The sequence below is a fragment of the Wyeomyia smithii genome, chromosome 3 (assembly GCF_029784165.1).
Source record: "Wyeomyia smithii strain HCP4-BCI-WySm-NY-G18 chromosome 3, ASM2978416v1, whole genome shotgun sequence".
In the NCBI taxonomy this organism is placed as follows: domain Eukaryota; kingdom Metazoa; phylum Arthropoda; class Insecta; order Diptera; family Culicidae; genus Wyeomyia; species Wyeomyia smithii.
This window is the reverse complement of record NC_073696.1, coordinates 250,603,377-250,617,254: the sequence shown is the minus strand read 5'-3', so window position 1 is coordinate 250,617,254 and position 13,878 is coordinate 250,603,377. Positions and strand designations below refer to the sequence as shown.

The window sequence follows — 13,878 nt, the reverse complement described above, 5'->3', positions numbered from 1 at the left end:
TTTAATGTCTTTTTGTGCAAATTATTGTACTCAGACAAAAACCTGTTTTGAATTGGATGAATTTTTAGTGAATAAACGTTAACCGTTTGTTATTCAAAGTTGGTCATGCTGATCGCAGCCTTTGCGCTGCCCCTACAGTGGGGGGATTACTAAATAAAGTAAAAATTGGACAACTACAACAGAATTTGATTGCATCCCGCACAGAATTCTGCTTGTGCTGATGCCAGAAAATTATTAACCTTCAATTATTTTTTATTTGCCTTGAAAAAAAGCATTTTGCGGTTCAAAATCGGTTGCTAATTACAACCTTTGAGCTGCCCTAACATTGGGGGAATTAAGATACACGGACAACATGCACTGTGGAAGCTATTTCACATTCAGTAAATTAGACGGGTGCGACAGATTTAAGTTGCTAGGATCCAACACAGAATGCTTGCTTGCGTTGACAAAAATTATTAACTTTCAATGACTTGTTTATTTGCCTTCAAAAAGGCATTTTGATTTCCAAAATTAGATTTCCTGATGGCAATCTTCATGCTGCCCCAACACGGGGGGAATAATGGCTGTCTGGCGACACACGCTGAGAAAAACCGCGCTGCTCCTGAGACGTGGTGACCAACCACAGGGCTAGTGCTGCTGCTAAGGAAGGACGACTGCTGTTGTCGCTGTCTGATGCTACGCTATGCATAGCCATGCCACAGTTGTGGCCGCTATACGCTGGCCTAACTGCTGAGCAACTGCAACACTATCCGTAGCCATGCCACAGTTGTGGCCGCCATTGGTATCCACTGTAGCTGCATCTGCTGGCCCTGCTGCTATCGATGGTGAGATCCGCTGGAACTGCTACGCCTATCCACAGCCATGCCACAGTTGTGGCCGCTTCCGCTATCGATGGTACCCACTGCTCGCTCCCGCTGCTGCTAAGGGAGGACTGCTGTCGTCGCTGTTCAGAACTATTATGAGCGGCTCCGGCTGAAACAGGCTCTCATATAGGGATGAAAATAGGAATGAATTATTTTTTGTACGTGGTGGATCGACATAACTTGAAAAATATGTGTGACTTCATTCCGGCTCAGAGCGATCATTTGATAAGCTCCACCTCTTTTTTCAGTTTCTAAAGTTTTTCCTCAGTTTCGTAGCACGGATGCACAAAAATGATTTCTTGTCGAGCCGGACCGATAGCACTCTCATTGAAGCAACAAAATAACATGTTTTGTGTCGTGTTGCGCAGCTTCGTTGAAGAAAATGTTCCCGTCCCCGTGTCGCATGTAAGCAGATTATTGCGTTCAGTAGACAGTAGATAGTGTATCCAGCGAATAAACACCGATGGTGCTCTTTCACACGCAACGGTTTTAACCCGTATCTTATTGCGGTTTGTAACATCAAGCGATTTCGTTTGCTCGCTGTTGCGTGTTGCATCATGTTGCAACTTGGCAGCTGGGGGACGACGAAATTCTGTTTATGCTGATTGATTGAATCGACTTCATATTAGCTCTGCATAGTCGGACTAACTGCTTTTGTGAATGCGTACTAACAGGGCAATTTATTATTCAATGTCGGTTATGCTGATCGCAGCCTTTGCGCTGCCCCTACAGTGAGGGGTTTACTAAATAAAGTGAAAGCAAAAATTAGACAACTACAACAGAATTTGATTGCATCCCGCACAGAATGTCTGCTTGTGTTGATGCCAGAAAATTATTAACCTTCAATTATTTTTTTTTGCCTTGAAAAAAGCATGTTGCGGTTCAAAATCGGTTGCTGATTACAACCTTTGAGCTGCCCTAACATTGGGGGAATTAAGCTACACAGACAACATGCACTGTGGAAGCTATTTCACTTTCAGTAAATTAGACGGGTGCGACAAATTTAAAGGATGCAACACAGAATGCTTGCTTGCGTTGATAAAAATTATTAACTTTCAATGACTTGTTTATTTGCCTTCAAAAAGGCATTTTGATTTCCGAAACTGGATTTCCTGATGACAATCATCATGCTGCCCCAACACGGGGGGAATAATGGCTGTCTGGCGACACACGCTGAGAAAAACCGCGCTGCTCCTGAGACGTGGTGACCAACCACAGGGCTAGTGCTACTGCTGAGGAAGGACGACTGCCGTTGTCGCTGTCTGATGCTACGCTATGCATAGCCATGCCACAGTTGTGGCCGCTATACGCTGGCCTAACTGCTGAGCAACTGCAACACTATCCGTAGCCATGCCACAGTTGTGGCCGCCATTGGTATCCACTGTAACTGCATCTGCTGGCCCTGCTGCTATCGATGGTGAGATCTGTTGGAACTGCTACGCCTATCCACAGCCATGCCACAGTTGTGGCCGCTTTCCGCTATCGATGGTACCCACTGCTCGCTCCCGCTGCTGCTAAGGGAGGACTGCTGTCGTCGCTGTTCAGAACTGTTATGAGCGGCTCCGGCTGAAACAGGCTTTTATATAGGCCAAATAGCATGTTTTCAATTGCAAGGTATATAATTCTGTCGACCGTGCTTGGGAAGCAAGCATATAACGACCAATCAGGGGTCGAAATTTTCGTTTTGACAAGGCTTGACTATTTTCAATAGTACAATAGTGTGAATAATAAAATTACAATTATCTTCTTTTGGGAAGAATCTTAGAAGATTTTCCAATCTATTGCTGCAAGAACGAAGGAAATCCATCGAATACTAACCGATTTATTAGCATTTGAAATTGGACATATTTTTCACTTTTTTCGGTTTTAGATTTTCATTTCACATCCCTATGTAGCCGAACTTCCTGAGAGAAGTATTCTACTTCAAAAATAATCAAAATACAGACCCAGTTCGATTTTGCCAAACACGACACGGCATAATTTTCCTGTTGCCAAGATTGAACCATGCCAAAAATGAACGGGTCTCTTTTCATGACTTTTTTCATAGATATTTCCACCAATGAACTAGTTTTAGTTCCAAGTCGTTTGGGGTGTCGCTTGATGAATTGAGGCTGAAGACCTAGATACTTGATATTATTACCCGAGTTATTAGAGGCTTAGTACTGCTCAGATCATGACCATTATGTTACCTGCATATGTTCCGGTCATATTTCAGGAACCGTTTTACCGATACCGCTCATCCGTCTCGACAAACATAAAAACCAAAATACCCTTCTTTTGGAGGATGTTATATTGGTTGAAATAATCAAGAAAACTAAGAAATGTGATTAGACATAATCTCTAACCGTGCCAAAAGTAAAACGAGCTCAAATCAAACAGAGCCTCAAAAGGAAATATAAAACCATTGTAGTCCTACGTCAACTATGCGGTCGTGTCTTAGATACCACCCTCCTACTATTTTACATTTTATATATTTTTCACTAGTGTACATTTCGGGAAACAATCATAAAATGACATTTATGTCATTTTCAACAAAACCAAATAGCTGTGCGAAACCAGATATGATAAGCCTAAATCAAAGTAGTTTGATATAGCTTAATAACGAGGCTAAGTTTAATCAAAGTTTATAAAAAGTTTTGCGTTTTCAATACCACAGGTTATCAAGATCGATTGTTCATGCATAATTAAAAAAAAGTTACGGTCTACAGGAAACGCCAGAGCAAAAAATTCCACATTGTTGCAAAGCACTTGACGTAGGTACCTCTCAATACAACATGCGTGGATGCGGTGGATGCTGAAAACGTAACCTAAACATCTGAAAAGTTCTACAGGCCATTCATTACATACCTTTAGAGTACGATTTTTTTGGGAACCAATCTGCACTCAGCAATACTTGTACTCATTCAGCTGTTTACGAGAGAATGAAACACGGCTGCATGAATAACAAACTAATCACACACGCACACACACATATAGGCAATTCCCACACTCGGCGAGAACGTCGCTTTGAGTTCCGCTCTTTCGCACCACCGTGCGCTGCCGTATACAGGTTACAAACCGTGGTTCTTCCGTGAGTAGATTTTGTTGTATGTTCCGTTACATTCACTCCAAGCTAAACACACCTTCCGCGGCGAGCTGCAAACTCCAACCCACGCATACAGCCGCGTACGGGCACCGCACACTACACCAACTGCCGTTGTGCGCTCGCACTCTGTTGCATCTGTGTGTGGGAGGGAATTTTTCTATTCGGGCCCCTCGCGACGCGAATCATAGGTGAAAAAGTCGAGAAAAAAGGCTTAAATATTCTGACTAGACAGCAACTAAATTTTGAATTTTCACTATTTGCTCGTGTAGTGTGTCACCTTTACACCATATCACCTAACAAACATCTTCTATTGAACTCACGTGGAACAGTATTCGAGCGTAGAGAACTAAAATTTACACAATTTTCACAGCATTTTCCGTGCGAATGCACGATTTGCACCCGACCGATCCGATTGATGGAACAAATGAATGACCGGAAGGGAGAAGAACGATTCGCTCATCGCGAGGCAGCAGCAGCAGCAGCAGCAGCAGCATGTGGATGGAAAAGGAAAGCGAATATAAACGCACGATAAAATGTTATATCACTATCCTTTTCTACCTTGTTGTGCACAATCGTTACGCACACTGTGAACGGATTGAATGAGATGAGTTTGATGACACAAGTGCAGTGACGTTTCATGAATGAAAAAAAAAAAAAACTGCATAACGAACCCAGTGAAAAAACGTTGGAGGAACGGTTAGATGTACCTTCTTGAACGTTGCGCGGTGAGGGCGGTTAGAATGTGAAGTTAAACTTGTCTTGCATAATCAATATCAATAAAACGTGCCTGACAACTAGTTCGGGATATAGTAACGACTGTATGGGCTATCGTTAAACCGTATGGATTATCATCCGTTTATGGTTATTGATTATGCGGGGTGGAGAGAGTACATAAAATGGTCTAATGCGAATGGTATTTTGCTTTTTGGCATGTGGGTTTCAATAAACTATATGATTGATTTACATATTTTCGAAATAAATCAAAATTTTCCCGATAGTTTGCAGCTATGAATTTCTTCTGTACATATTTGTTATTTATTAGTAATATCTTAGGGATAAAGGATAACACAAAGAAAGGAAAGTCTCTTAGAACATTTATGGTAAAATTTCCGCATAAAAATTATCTTTATTTTTTAATTTGAATTTTTTTATTGTCACTTATCAAGGACAGTTGCTTATAAAAGAAATTGCTTATAAAAACATGTTGTATGTAAATGTGCTGAAATAAGAAAAATATCTGAACCTGCTGGTGCATCCCGAGGAGACGCTTTCCGGATTGATATCACGTTCTCCTTGACTGCTCTTACTGCGGAGGATAGTACTGTCCTTGCATTAAAAACATAAAAGTTGGTTGCGACAGTTGCTAGAAGTGTTTTGTAAGTCAGCAATCGTTGTAAAATTTTTGTGTTTATAAAACGTATGTTGATCATATATGCAAGGCCTTTCTAACAACGGAAGTATCAATAGGCCAGATCTAGCCTCTAACGTTCTATGCTCTAGCCAAGACAACATCCTGGCGTAGGCCAGGATGATGTCTTGGCTAGAACATAAAACTAGACTTTCTTAACAAATATTAATTATTTAACTGTAAATGTAATAAATTTAAATAATTTTTTTTTAAGTTGATTGAGAAAATTTAATAACGAATTTGGAAAACATATACGAAATGTGATACGAAATGAATACGAAATGTTCAATATTCGACTAGTATGAAGTGCTTTTTTGGCACTTACTGAGAGTAAAAATTATAACGGTGAAATTAATTTTAAAATTTGGTCATCAAAACAATAAAAGATTTCAACCAATACAATATTATTCAGACCTCGAATGACGCAAGACTGAGATGTTATACTTAAATTTAGCAAAAGTAATCACGGAGCAGTTTTATTTCAACTATTTATGAGAAGGGTAAAGGGCACAAAATCAAGAGACTTACACTTCGGTTTGCTATGTCATGCATTCCAAAATCAATCTTTTAACACTCAGATTTCAATGCTAGAACACGTCAAATGCAAAAACACGTCAATATACCATGGATAACATTAAAAATCGATATGGGTCGACATGTTACAACGAACGGGTTCTAGGGGCCTGACACCTTTATTTTTATAATCGGTAGATATATTTTGATATTTATCGTTTATCTGTCAATTGATAACCCTCCAACGATAATATAACGTAAATGAGCTATGATGTAAATAGAGGGGTGCCTAAAAATGCAACGATAAATACTTCGTCATATTGAATATTAGAAATATTTCGCAGTATATCAATAGTGTCTTGCCCCAAGACTGGGTTGGTTTATTGGTATTCATGTGTAAAGAGCATTTGGTATGAGCGTGTGATTTTTTTTCAGTGTATTTCTTCTCTAATGCCTTTCATGAACATCAATGAACATTTTATTGTAAAAGAATACATGTCATCGCTTTGAATTTTAAGTTCGAAGTAAATTAAACATAAAAAGTCATAATTTTGCATTAACTAACATGTTATGAAAAAACAACGCACATGTTATCGCTTTAAATTTTTATTTAGAGGCAAAGTAAGTTTAGTCATGATTTTGCATCATTTGCGTAACGATAAGATTCACTGTGCAACGGAATTTCATTTTTAGAGATAAGATTTTACCACAGACAAACAGAGGTGCCTCTTCGAAGAAAAAACTTGAAAAATCTTCGTCCTTATTCGAAGCGTTACATTCATGCGCCACCATGTGAGCTTATTGCCTACTAACTTATTCTCGTAAAACGGTTTTTGTTTTTGATGTTGAGTGCGTACGCTTGTTTAAATTAACACCTGCATGCGGCATTGCTGACAGTTTTTGTTTTCAATAATGAATATGCACGCTTGCTTCTAGCGACACTAGCGGCATTACTGCCCACTAAGCAAAACTTCAAAATAATCGTTATTTTTCTGGTCGATGAAATCGTCATCGAGTGGCACGTCTGTTTGTCTGTGATGATACCCTGTTAAGGCCGTGAAAAAACATGGCCCCAGTTTGGGGCAAATAGGGCTTAATTTCCACAACACGTGTGTAGAAATGTTATTTTTTTGTATTGCAACTCTGCCAAATCTTCTTGAAATTTTCTTGGGAGTGTATTTTGTTGCGTAACTTGCGAGCCATTTTTATCGATTCGTTACTCTGCTTGTCGTCTGGTGGCGCTGCTATATTGGAGAGAAGTGGTTTATGTTTCAACTAAACGTTAGTTGCTTGTTCATGCCGCTAGAGTTTAATGTCGCTTCAGTTGTCGGTTATTTTCAAGCAGTAGCTAAATTGCACGTTTATTATTTTGTTTAAAGTACTTTGCATTTTTCTAATTTTTCTACAGTTAAATTGTCTGTTACTGAGAATAATATTTCTAGTGCGATATCACTAAATCACTCGCTTGTCGAGTGATGTACAGGGTATCGCCGTGAAAGTGATGCACACATTTGAGTGCCTCCTAACCAGCTCAGTGTTTGTTTCGATTACGACACATGTATAAAGTTCACTTGTAAGTGAAAAAGGCAGTGTTTCACTTTTTTTCAGAGGAAAATTACAATGGATTCAAGTAGAGAACAAATCAAAATTTTGTATTTTGTTGGAATGAGCATCATACAGATCAGAAGGAAGCTGTCACATCTGAACATGAGCTGATTCATCGTGCACGGGACCACCGAACGATTCGCGGAAACTGGCATGGTTGTCCCCAAGCAGAAACCGGGTGAAAACGGAGTGCGCGGACTACAGCGGTGACCAAAGTGATTATAAAACGTGTCCAGCGAAATATAGCCCGTTCGGCAAGAAAAATGGCTCATGAAATGAACATGGACTATAACACTATGCATAAAACAATCACCTTTGATACAGAGCTACTGAAAATTGTTTTGTCAGAAAAGTGTTTTATCAGCACCTCATAATGGCCTATATTCTCTCCCAATTTGAACCCATTGAACTTCAGCATTCATATCTCTCAGATGGTCTCGAGGTACGATACTGGCCTAACCATGAGGCACTTGTGGCTGTCAAACTTCATCCATTTTTCGTCTACCACTCATTGATTCTGGAACCGTAAACTGGGGTGACTTTGATCACCGGGGTGACTTTGATCACTATACCTCTTTTCTGAAAATGTGGTAAAAAAGCGCTCGTAGTGCTTGGGATTTGTCGTAATCTTCACTGATTGTGTGGATATATGTTCGCATTGCTACTTTTCATGCATTTCCTGCTATTTAAAGATGGTTTTCATGCTAAAATATTATTTGAAAATAAAGTGTATTTTTGGCGATTTTTGTTGCATACAAACAATCGGTTCAAGCAGATTCAAAACAACAAGTTGCAATACGTAAAGTGTTTTATTTTGTTCCCAGATTAGTTCTTAAGATGAACAAATATTGTAACAGTACATTTTATTGTTATTTTTGCAAGTTTTTCCTCGAAGGCAATGTTGAGTCCCAATTTTCTCCACAGCGTATTACATATTTCTTCTTAACAAAAACCCAAGACGTGAAGTAACATGCAAATTTGGACAATTTCATAAGTCATATTCCTCGTGGACTAGTTTTTGACGATTTTAGACCACCTTCTCTCTCAGTGAATAATCATTCATATATATTCTAAAAATTTTGTATGAATCTTGGACATTCGCCATTATAAACTGTTAACGTAGAATGTGAATGGCCCCCAAATTGCTTTCCATATTTATAAACTCGTTTAAGTCGTTTAAGGCTGTTAAATTTAGTGAAAGTAGCAAAGTGTTACTCCAAATTCATCAAAACAATGGAGTGATCAAAGTCACCCCGGAATGATTATTGGTGTAAAATTTTTAGAGCATATTTAAAAACAGCAAAATTGTTGCTAAACTTTTGAAGTAGTGACTGAATCTTTTTCAATCCATGCCAATACTTATTTTAAAAATATCAAAGAATATTGTTTTCAGTATATTCTGAAAATATTTGAGATACTATCAAAAAAGTGATCAAAGTCACCCCAGTTTACGGTACCAACTTTTTGGATGGTTTGCCCTAAAACAACTAAAATAGAGTAAATGACCCATAATTTTAAGTATACTTATTCTCGAATAAATATCCTTATAGATGAAAAAAAAAAAAAGAACTCAACGTTTGTTTTCGGTACAATGTGCATTTTCAATGAATAAGATGGTTTTCGTAAGCATTTGAAATGAAAAATTGACGCCGTGATGAATTTATGATTGGCAGGAGAAATTTCGGAGGATCGTAGCGCTAGCCCCGCATTTGGGTCCTAAAGTTTCAACCGGTTTTCTGATTTTTATATATAAGCAGAAAGAGCGCAATTTTCTGAGCAAAACGTGATTTAAAAAAAATGTTTATCGTTTTCCTTGGATTTTTGAATGAAGAATAAAAAACTGCTCGAAATGCCTTAAATGACAGTTTTCTCATATACTGTGCATGGGCGAAACGTCAAGTCAACTAAGACCTTTCGAGCAGTTTTTTTACTCTTTATTTAAAAATCGAAGGAAAAAGATAAACATTTTTTAAAAATCACGTTTTTCTCAGAAAACGCGTCTTTTTAGAATGATATAAAAAACTGGTTTAGCTTTAGGACCCAATTGGGTTGTTTAGCTATATCAGTTTTTCATGTCATCTGAAAGTGCTGCATTTTTTAAGCAAAACGTGATTTTCAAAAACTTTCTATCGTTCTTCAATTTTTAAATCACGAAATAAAACTGCTCGAAATCTGCTCGAAATCGCTACAATGACAGTTGGTATATGGGCGAACTGTCATTGTAGCGATTTAGAATAATTTTTTAATTTTCATTTGAAAATCGAAGGAAAATGATAAAAAATTTGTGAAAATCACGTTTTGCTCAGAAAATTACACTTCTTTAGCCGAAAAATACTTATGACTTAGAATTCATTTGTTTGTTTTTAACAAACAGCTTTTTAGATTTATTTCGGAGGTTTTTGAACATAACCTGCTCTTCTGACTGTCAGCATAAAAGTGAATTTCTACCAACCAGATCAAACAACCTAACTCTCTAAGCTAAGCTGATGAAGTCAGTTGGAAACCGTGCGTGGCCGCGTCATCTCCCATCCAGTTGTCACGTCCGAGGTGTCCGCTTCCAATGTTGATGTTTAGAAAACATCTAACGTTGCATTTGCTTTTGAAGCGATCATTCGAACGTCGCAGCAATGATAAGTTTAATGTTGGTACATAACTATATAAAAATCAGCAATCCGTGAATAGCTAAACAACCCAATTGTCCCGTATACTGAATGGTCGGTTGCGAAGTCTGTGTACGAATAAACAGAAGGTCGCATTCCGAATCGGAATCTAGCACCAAGGCTTTGCTTTGTTTTGAACTTCAGCATTTGGAGGTACATTCTAGAAAAGCTGGGTGAAGTAAAACACATGACTATGGACACTTTTAACGACTTGAAATTCTGTTTGATAATTTTTTTACTCTATTATGATTTTCAAAAGAACTAGAGAAGCAATGTTCATGTTTTAATTTTAGGGCATTGATAAAGTGTATCACTTTCACGGTGACACCCTGTACTAACAATTTGCTTCGAATTGAAAAAAAAAGACTAACTAGCACTCTATAAAATACTGATTCACCCGGTGGCTCTCTATGGCCAGGCCATGAAGCATGGACACTGAAAAAGGCTGATCGGCGAGCTTTGGTGTTTTTGAGCGTAGAATCTTGTGTTCAATCTCTGGCTGTAAAATGGTGTTTGAGACAGACGCATGAACCATGAAGTGTTGACAATGAAATTGGATTTGATCAAGTTCACTTTTGTCTTAAATTTGATTTTCAAATTCTAGCCTATGAAACTATGCTAATACTAATTCGAAACATGGCATTTCATGAGCGTCAATTCGAACAGTAAATTATTTCAATCTCGCTTAAGCCTCATCTGTGTATCTCACCACTGCAACACTCACAGTTTATGATTCATTACACTTCCGCGAAAGAGTAAGTATCAGCTTCGATTCCAAGAGCTGGGAGAAATGTAACCTAAAAGCGAACGTAACTTAATTAAGCTGATGAGCACCGATAGAAATCATGACCGTGGTTCTCGGAAGTGTACTGTTGTAAATCCTCTCCATCACATATAAATAAACTGTAATCGTGTCTGCCTTCACCTATTTGATTTTCCATTAATTTGTTTGCAAAAGTAACTCGTCTCGTGCCCCATCAACTCGGGATCGGATTGAAATAACGAACGGCAGAGGAGTGTACTGAACGAACTCAGTTTTACTTACCTTCATTACGTAAGCCGGTATAAAGGCTGCGATGCAATGCAATGAGCACTGGCCCCAGACCGGATCAACGCATGTGCCAATTATGCGCCATGATGATGATGATGATGGTTCCGCCTCTTACCCCTACAAAGATTTGAGGTAGACGATTTATCTATTAGATAATTAGTTATTACTTCAATTAAACCAGAAAGCAAAAAAAATAAAAACGGACTGGTTTTGTCAATACAGATATAAAATCCTCCATAATATTCCAATGCTTAAACGGCAGTATTACTGAATAAAAAAAAATTTAAACACAAATTTCTAAGCCGTTCTACGACCAAGATTACCAAGTTCTAATTATTTTACTTCTTTCAATCAATTGAACATTATTCACATCTGAATTAAGCCAACACCCAATCTAGCCCACAGCTAAATTGCTACAGTCCCAACAAGGCCACTCCCGCCGAACTCAGCAAGCAAAGCACAGGTAAACCGTGAACTTAACATGAGACTCATGAGGATGTCCCCACCTAGGGAAGTCTAGAAAATTTCCAACCCGAAAAAGTCCTAGAAGAGCTAGAAATTTCAACGTCCAAAGACAATCAAAAGTGTCATAATTTTCCCGAGTAATCCGACGTATGTCCAGAACTACTTAAAAGTTTATTGTGTCAAAAAAACTCAATTTTCATAACATACATCAGCATAATACATCTGTATGTATGTGAATAAAAAAAAACCTTTATTTTTCAAAATGTCATATATTAATTTAAGAAAGGTAGTCAATTATATCTGTGTAACTCGCGCGATTCTCAAACCTTTGTAGACTTCTCATTTTTTTTTTTACTACTACATTAAATACCATATCTATCATTATCATCGGGACGAACATAATAGTTTTTACAATGCTTAAATAAATACTAAAAAGCTATTACAGCAAAAGTCCACATAAAATCATCCGTTATGAAAACTTCGTCAATTTAGTGCTTGAATTGTAAAACATTTCTGTTTAGCTGCCTGAAAAACAGCTTTGACGTGTGAAATACATTGTCTCTTGAACTCAAGAAGCGTTGCTGCACGTTTGACCTGTGTAGCCATCGAATTCAACACTTTAATTCCTTTAAAAAATAATGAATTCTGCGAAGCTCCAAAAATAAAATTTGGTGTTCGAATTTCTGTCGCGTTTCCAGTATTGTATCTATGAATATCACTTCCTCTCACAATTCGATCACACAAATATCGAGGCAGCAACCCGTAACTATTTTAAAAATGAACACCATCGTCATGAACACAATTCGCTGCTTCACAGATAACCATTGCAAGGCATCCAACATCAAGGCCGAGGAAGTGAATCTACTACATCTCAAAATTAACCGCATAACTTTATTCTGCAAACGCTGTAACCTCGATATTTGAGTTTCATTTGCCAAAAATAAAATGGAAGAGCAAAAGTCAAAGTGGGGAGAGATGATTGATTTATAGAGATGAATCTTGCTGAAAGTACTCAACTCTTCATTCAAACGACAGAGAATTCCATATTTTTTGGCAATTTTCCTGATGACATTGTCAATATGAATATTGAACTTAAGTTTGTCATCAATAGTCACGCCAAGATATTTCATCTCACGTACGCGTTCAAGTGTCTCGCTGTCAATTTCCACAGAGACATTTTCAGTAACACGGTTGCGCGAAATAACCATAAATCTAGTTTAACTTATATTCAGTTTTAGTTGTTTGAATTTCTACCATCTACTCGGCGAACACAAGTCCTCATTCAAGCGAATAATAGCAAAATCGAGATCTTTAGCTGCAATGAACAGTACAGTATCATCAGCAAAAAGGTCAATATCACAGAAACGTAAAACTTGTCTCATGTCATTAATGTACATTATGAATAAAATGGGCCCTAATACACTTCCTTGAGGTACTCCAAGAATGTTTCCCATGGGAAAAGATGTAAATTCATTGAAAATAGTCCGTTGAGTTCTGTCACACAAGTAGCTCTCAAATCACTTGTATGCAGTACCTGTAATACCAAAGCGCTTTATTGTGCGTAACAATAAGGGCCTAGAAATTGTTTCGAAAGCGCGTTTTAAATCCAAGAACACTGCAACAATAGTTTCTTTACGCTCAATATTTTCTTTCCATTTTGCTAACACCAAATTCAACGCAGTTTCACAAGAATGACCTTCTCGATAGCCTGATTGTTCTGGTATTGACAAACTGTTCATATTAAGATAATTTAAAAGTTGGCCTTTGATAACAAGTTCTAAAATTTTTTCTAATGTGTGCAACATGTTGATGGGGCGAAAATCTTCGGCTTTACTCGTACCAGCAACCTTTTGAATAGGAACCACCAAAGATTCCTTCCAAACTCGTGGCACGTGCCCAGTTTGTAACGATTCATTGATTAGGCCAAGAGGTCGTGTCCGATGACATGAAAGCAATCTTGGATCACTTTTGCATTAACGTTATCGATTCCAGGCGTTTTTTGCATTGCAAAGTACAGTTAACATTAATTGGCTGTTTCATTTCATCAGGTTCATCCACCAATTCAATAGATCGATTGATATCTGAAACACTATCGATAAAATAAGTATTGAACTTAGAAGCGATTGCTTGTTCTGATCGTTCTTCTGTGCCATTAAAGGTTATGGACCGCGATTTGCAAACGCCAGGTTTCAACAATGACTTTAATATTTTCCATAACTCTTTGCTGT

At 37.9% G+C, this 13,878-nt stretch overlaps 1 protein-coding gene across 7 annotated transcripts in view; it reads right to left on the bottom strand.

The window, feature by feature from the left end:
- Positions 1 to 4,385, bottom strand: part of LOC129727800 (putative transcription factor capicua) — a 109,450-nt gene extending 105,065 nt beyond the window's left edge. For 5 of the 7 annotated variants that reach the window (XM_055685984.1, XM_055685985.1, XM_055685994.1 and 2 more), the window contains exon 1: positions 3,711 to 4,384. The gene's annotated coding sequence lies outside the window, so the exon portion shown is untranslated. Of the gene's footprint in view, positions 1 to 3,710 lie in introns of all 7 variants that reach the window. The other 2 variants (XM_055685996.1, XM_055685992.1) reach the window with 2 other exon arrangements.
- Positions 4,386 to 13,878: the final 9,493 nt, after the last annotated feature.